The sequence below is a fragment of the Triticum urartu genome, chromosome 3, assembly GCF_003073215.2.
Source record: "Triticum urartu cultivar G1812 chromosome 3, Tu2.1, whole genome shotgun sequence".
NCBI classification, from domain to species: Eukaryota; Viridiplantae; Streptophyta; class Magnoliopsida; order Poales; family Poaceae; genus Triticum; species Triticum urartu.
The window spans coordinates 215,482,001-215,489,875 of record NC_053024.1 but is presented as its reverse complement, the minus strand read 5'-3'; positions in this window follow the sequence as shown (position 1 = coordinate 215,489,875).

Genomic DNA, 7,875 nt, shown 5'->3' with positions numbered 1-7,875 from the left:
AGACCCATCCAATCTATCTGGCTTCACTTGTGCTAACCCCATTATCATTGATGAATCCTTTGATGCAAACTATATACTGTTTAAGAATCAGAATGGTGAAGTGTTTGCCAGGTACATTGGTACTAACTGCAGGAATGGACCGCCTATGAAGAAGATCTGGGTTTCGAAAAGGTGTCTGGAGAATCTTCCTGTGAATGTCATCATGACACCTCACGTGAAGAAGACAAACCTCAGACCAAAGGCTTCATACGGTCCAAAGGCTTCATACAGACAGAGGACTCACCTGAGTCACACTAACGCAAATGTTTTGCAGGGAAACCATACTCAGGCATATGAATATGAGAGCGGTTCATCAAACCGCCATGTTCATAAGACCAAGAACTATTCTGCTTATTCTTATGAGTACTATTGTCCACCTGCAAGACTGTTTGCTAGGGCTCCAAAGCCAAAATTCTCAGATGCTGCACTTAGACTTATTGCTTCTCAGCCACCCTTGAAGATGTGGGTGGCTAAGAAAGCTTAACTCTCTTTTGCAGGGAAAGGTCTCCAGCAGAAAACCAAAATCATCTGACGCCATTGCTGGGGACCTTAAACATCTTGTAGGGCGCAAGATCAAATGCCCGAATGGTCTTACTACGTACTTCGTTCCTGAATCTGTTGCTACTCTCCCTATTAGTCCCAATCTGGATCTAAGCTTTCATAACCCATTGGTTCGTCAAATGTTTTTGCTTCACAATGCTCTTGGTGAAGCCTATCCCCCTAACTGCACTGTAGGGTACGACTCCAGCGTCTTCAGAATGGATTATTGATAGTGGGTGTACAAATCACATGACTGGAAAAAGAAGTCTTCTTATGGACTCAACCTTACGTCCATCCGACAAGAGCCACATCACATTTGCTGACACTGGTAAAAGTAAGGTATTGGGTCTAGGTAGAGTTGCAATCTCAAGGGATCAACACATGGATAAAGTCATGCTTGTTGAATCCCTTGGCTTCAACTTAATGTCTGTCTCAATGCTTTGCGATTTGAACATGATCATAATATTTGGAAAATATCATTGCCTTGTACTAATGGAATCGAACAAGTCTCTAGTGTTTGAAGGATATCGAAAAGATGATCTGTACGTAGTAGGTTTCTCAGCAGGACCACAGCTTGCCGTATGTCTTCTAGCAAAAGCTTCAGAATGCTGGCTCTGGCATCGGAGGCTTGGGCATGCTGGCATGAGGAACCTCCACACCCTTGCGAAGAAGAAGCATGTCATAGGCATCGAGGGCGTCAAGTTCAAGAAAGACCACTTATGCGGTGCCTGTGAAGCAGGAAAGATGACAAGGGCCAAACATCCTTCAAAGACAATCATGACCACTACTCGACCCTTCGAACTGCTTCACATGGATCTTTTCGGTCCCACTCATTACTCAACTCTTACTACTACTACATGCCTCTGTGGCTTTGTTATTGTTGATGATTACTCTAGATACACTTGGGTGCACATAATCCTTTACAAGACTGAAGTGCAGGATGTCTTCAGACGCTTCGCCAATCGAGCTATGAACAATTATGGCGCCAAGATAAAGCACATCAGAAGTGACAATGGCACTGAATTCAAGAACACTGGCCTTGATACATATCTTGATACCTTGGGTATCACACATGAATTCTCAGCCACGTACACGCCACAGCAGAATGGCGTCGTCGAACGCAAGAACAGAACACTCATTGAGATGTCCAGAACGATGCTAGATGAATACAAGACCCCAAGAAAATTCTGGCCCGAAGCCATTGATACTGCATGCCATACAATCAATCGTGTTTATCTTCACAAGCTTCTGAACAAGACATCTTATGAGCTCCTTACTGGCAAGAAGCCAAATGTCAGTTACTTCAGAGTATTTGGCGCAAGGTGCTGGATCAAGGACCCACATCACACCTCAAAGTTTGCACCAAAAGCATATGAGGGTTTTATGCTTGGATATGGAAGGATTCGCACTCCTACAGAGTCTTCAATCTCTTTCATTACAAAGTGGTTGAAACAGTGGATGTGCGGTTCGATGAGACCAATGGTTCACAAAGAGAGCAACTGCCAAATGTGCTAGATGAAGTTCCATCCAGTGAATCAATCAAGCTAATGGGAACTGGAGAAATTATACCTTCTGAAGCTCATCCTGAAGAAGAACTTATCATCTCAGCACCTGATCAACATGAAGACAATGCTTAGCCTGAAGACATTCCTTCTAACAACGACAATGATCAGCAAGAGAAAAGTCTTGGCCCTGTACATCCTCACGTTGCCAATGAAGTGCAGATTGAAAGAATAATTGATAGCATCAATGCACCCGGTCCACTCACTCGTTCAAGGGCAACTCAGCTAGCAAATTTCTATGGGCACTTCGCATTCATCTCAATAACAGAACCCAAGAAAGTTGAAGAAGCCTTCATGGAACCTGAATGGATTCAAGCTATGCAAGAAGAGCTTCAACAGTTCGAGCTGAATAATGTATGGGAACTAGTTAAGCGTCCTGATCCACGGAAGCACAATATAATAGGCACCAAATGGATATACCGCAACAAGCAAGATGAGCATGGTCAAGTTGTCAGAAACAAAGCTCGTCTCATTGCTCAAGGATATACTCAAGTGGAAGGCATTGACTTCGATCAAACATTTGCTCCTGTGGCTAGACTTGAAGCCATACGCATACTTCTGGCCTATGCAAATCATCACAACATACTTCTATATCAAATGGATGTGAAGAGTGCTTTTCTCAATGGCAAGATTGAAGAAGAAGTGTATGTTGCACAACCGCCTGGCTTTGAAGATCCAAAACATCCTGACATGGTATACAAGCTCAACAAGGCACTGTATGGCCTCAAACAAGCCCCTCGGGCCTGGTATGACACACTCAAATACTTCCTGAAGAGCAAAGGCTTCATACCTGGTTCCCTAGACCCCACTCTCTTCACGAAGACATATGATGGTGAACTGTTTGTGTGCCAAATATATGTGGATGACATTATCTTCGGCTGCACCAATCAGAAGTACAGTGAAGAGTTTGGATATATGATGCAAGAGCAATATCAGATGTCCATGATGGGAGAGCTGAAGTTCTTCCTCGGTCTTCAAATACGACAACAACGCAACGGCATCTTCATATCTCAAGAGAAGTACCTCAAAGATTGCCTGAAGAAGTTCGGTATGCAAGACTGCAAAGGCTTCACAACACCAATGCCAGCCAAACATCATCTGGGTCCCGACGACAATGGTAAAGAGTTCGATCAAAAGGTATACCGCTCCATGATTGGTTCTTTACTTTATCTATGTGCATCTAGGCCAGATATTATGCTTAGTGTTTGCATGTGTGCTCGATTTCAAGCGGCACCAAAGGAGTCGCATCACTTAGCTGTGAAGCGAATTCTTCGATATTTGGCTCACACCCCAACTCTAGGATTATGGTATCCAAAGGGCTCAGAGTTTGATCTGGTTGGATTCTCGGATGTTGATTATGCTGGTGACAAAGTTGATCGCAAGTCTACATCAGGCACATGTCACTTTCTGGGACGATCACTTGTATGTTGGTCTTCAAAGAAGCAGAACTGTGTATCTCTCTCCACTGCTGAATCTCAATACATTGCTGCTGGATCTTGCTGCGCTCAGCTTCTGTGGATGAAGCAAACACTCAAGGACTATGGCATTCATCTGAAGCAAGTGCCACTTTACTGCGACAACGAAAGCGCCATCAAGATCGCCAACAACCCAGTTCAGCACTCGAAGACAAATCACATTGAAATTCGTCATCACTTTCTCAGAGATCATGTTGTGAAGGAAGATATTGATATCATACACGTCAACACTGAAGAGCAATTGGCAGATATCTTCACCAAGCCCTTGGATGAGAAGAGATTTTGCAAGTTACGGTGTGAGCTAAATATCCTGGAATCCTGAAATGTCCTGTGATCAGGCACACATCCTAACCCTTATGCATATTGATGACTTAGATGTGCAACACACGAAGTAAAGTATATCTTTAATCAATGAAGACATACATTCTAAGTGTGAATACATTAATGTGGAATTTGACTTCGGAGCGCCACGATAATTGTGCACCGTGTCTGGGTCTAATACTTCCTATACGGTGGGTAACACCACCATCAAATGTTCTATTTTGAAGTGTTTCACTCATGACGTTACCTTGCAATGTCTTCACATTTGGTTTGGCTTCGATCTCAACATATCTTCATGATTATCTTCACTATGTTGATTACATATATATGTATATATTAGTGTTCTGTCCTCTACATCATTCACTTATAGCTATGTCTTCATTGTTGAATCTTTTGAACTAAGTGAATGTGATCGGACCCTAACCTCTCTATGCTTTCTATCTCAAATTCTATCTCTCCAAATCATATGCATTCTATTGAAACTGTCGAATGTCTTCTCTGCGTCCTTGTCAGCAGAAGATACAGAGACAACCATTAAGTCCGTTTTCAATGCTCATTCCTCCACATGAAGTAGGAACGACCACCCGACAATCAAGGCGTGCGTGGGACGTGGAACAAACCCCAAAATTCCGCATAATGGCCACGTATTCCTCAGATGTGAATCGCCAGGGGCACCTGTGTAATAGCACAGTGCCTCCCATGTACCTATAAATACTCACTTCATAGCGGTCATTATCTCTTCTTCCACTCTCGCACGAACCCTAACGCCACCGCTAGCCCTCGACGACGTCGGCGACGAAGCGCTTCGCTGCCGCAACCTCTCCGACGCCGTCTTCACGCCGACTGCGGACATCGTCCTCTCCGTCATCGCCGTAGGTGTCCTCCATCGCCAAGTTAGGGCACGGAAGATCGAACTGCTCGGCCTCATCTTCCACTTCGTCTAGCAGTTCTTAGTGTGGTAAATAAAACTTCCTTTTTACAGCACCGTTGATCCTATGGATTTGTCACATTCTACCACAAGCAGTTTCTATTCAAACAAGTTAGATCTCTCTCATACTGCATCTCATAACATGCCTAGTATATTCACTTATGCTTCACAAAGTAGTTAGATTCCTCACTTGTACTGATCTGTGGATTCGTACAAATCTAGAACCAACTCCTTATCTATGAGTGAATGTCTTCGCAAAATGAGGTCAATGTCTTCTAAACTGATTTATCTTCAAAATCTTCTGAGAATGCATATGACCTCTTCCCCTTCCCTCACACCTTAATGCTGTCACAGGTACATGTCCGTGGGAGAATCCTTTGGTTCTCATAGTCTGCATTCATTTGCAGAATTCTTACAGCATCACATTAATTCTCCCGAAGCCAGTTCCTGTTGGTCCAGCAAGCGGAAACCTTTGAAGCCTTTAAACGTGTTGAAGCCTTTCAAGTTAAAGTTTATGGCTTCAGAGAAAGCAGCAAGGAAGGGTGGCAGAAAGCGTCGTGGAGAAACATCCAGAGATCTGCCAGATGAACTCTCAGAACTGTACAAGACAGGATCCTGAAGAGGATTACAATCAGCGCAAGACCCGAATCCAATGGATTCGAAGATATTGGGCAGAACAATGGTTCAAATACCGATTTGTAACCCAAGAATATGCTGAGAAAAATGCCATCAAGAGACCGTGGGGAGACATCCAATACAAGAATCTTCTACCCAGGTCCAGAGATGAAGCCATTGCTCAAGGCTTCTATCCCTGCATGGTCCGTGGGCCACAGCCAGCTGATGCACACCCATCGTCACTACTATGGTGTCGTGACGACAATCTGTTCAAGCGCAACTTCCAGTTTGCCCAGAACTCAGCGAAGCAGAACAAGAAGACTTTGGGGTTAGACTTCAACCCTGGTCCCTCAGCACCAAGGGCAGATGGCACACGAGATGCAGAACCCAATGTCATCGGTCCTTTCTACAACCTTGAAGGCCTCATCACCCGCATCTTAGTTCAAGGGACTGCAGTGAATGAGCCTGCAGCTGACGCTGAATCAGAAGAAGCTCCTGCAGCGCCGAAACAAAGAAGATGAAGAAGCCTAAAGCTTCAAAGCCTGCCCCCTCACCAAAAATCTCAAGGGCGAAGCCACTGGCAACTGCACCTCCTGAAGACAGTGTGCAGTCCGAAGACTTATCTCGCATCTCCAAGCCCCAGAAAGTCAAGATGCCTCTGCCTCACACCGGACAAGAGCTAACTGCTGCTGCCATTCTGCGCAATGACGACATTGATCTGTCAAGTGATGAAGATCTAGCAGATGACGCTCTTGAGCAACTCATCAAGAGCAAAGAAGAAGCAGAAATCTTCAATGATCTGCCTCTCTTTGATGTGACCATCATCCACAACTTCATTGACGAGTGGTTTGACACGCCAAACATCAGCTTTGAAGATCTGCAGCTACCAATTGGCCTCAGTGTCGCCTTCCAAGGCGCCATTGCTTCAGAACTCGCTATTGCCCAGCGCATTGTTGAACTGAAGCAAAAGATTGACTATGAAAAGGCTCAGTTCAAGAAGCATATGGCCAAGCTCAGCGTGCAGGAAGTGAAGAACTTCAAGAGTATGATGCACGAGCTCAAGGAAGCCTTTGTAAAGAAACGTGCAGAAGCTCAGGGTTCGCGTGAGCGCATGAAGACTCTGGCTGACAGATGTGTGCAAGCCTAATGAGGCTGAGAAGCGCAAGGCCCTTTGGGCGTCCTGGCATCGACCCCAGGATGGCCGCAAAGAAGAAGAAGAAGCCTGCTACGGCTGAACCTGACGCACCAAGGCAGGAAGCAGTTCCTATTGTCTTCCCAACTAAAATGACTGGCTCGAAGCCAAAAAGCCGGTCAACCGCTTCAGAGCTCAAGAAGACCAGGACTGCTGAGGCTGAAGCGCTAGGAAGAGGAAACATTCTGAAGCCTCTCCAACTGCCCCCTCCAAGAAGAAGAGGAAGACCAAGAAAGATCGGGCTGCTCCCACAGAGCCCTTGATAGTTGAACCCATTTCTATGGTCTATCCTGAAGCTGAATGCCATGAACGCCAACTGACTATCCATGAGCCTGCTTCCACAGAGGCTCATGAAGCTGAAGACTTTCCAGCAGCTGATCCCATCGCTGCTGAAGACATTGGTCAACATGACAATGTAGAAGATGGTGCAGTCCTTCCTCAGAACAGCGAACTCATCAGCATTGGTCGTCCAATGACGCCAATTGCACAGGATGCTTCATGGGAGGATCGCCCTCAAGAGGAAGAAGACTATGAGGCCCAGCCCACTCCAACTCCACAGGCGTCGCCCGTGTTGCGCAGGCTTCGCAAAGGTCCAAGGCCTCAAGTCTCTGCTGAAGACAATCCGGCTGCATCAGCCGCGGAAGATGAAGTCCCACAAGTTGCCACTCCACTGTCCCACCAAGAAGCAGTTCTCAAGGAGAACGTGCTTGAAAATCTTGCGGCTACCACAACCACCAATGAAGCTAATGTGGAGCCCTCCCCAACGGAAAAAGAAGACAGCGAAGCCACTAATCCCGTCACTTCTGTTCCTGAGTCTGCTGCTGGTCCACAGTTCGACTATCATGTTGAGCACAGGCCTCAGGTACAGAAGCCAATCCCAAGATTGCCAAGGTTCCCAGGTCCTGCATCAGCACCTGGCTCCTTCAATATCAATGGCTTCAGGGCAGACAACACATTCTTCGATAGCTCCAGGAACCTCTACTCAAGGGAAAGGATATCATCTGATCGGTTCTGGAGCTATCCTCAGCGAAGCTATTACTCATGCATTCTTTACAACCAAGGTCGCATCTTCCCACACAAGCGCCTTGACATTGAAGCCATAGCTCGTCTGCCTTGTCTGGAAGAAGCTTTGGATTGCTTCAAGGAAGTTGGACTGCTGCCGTTCGTTACTGACCAAGAGCATTGGAATGAAGAGCTGCTGCT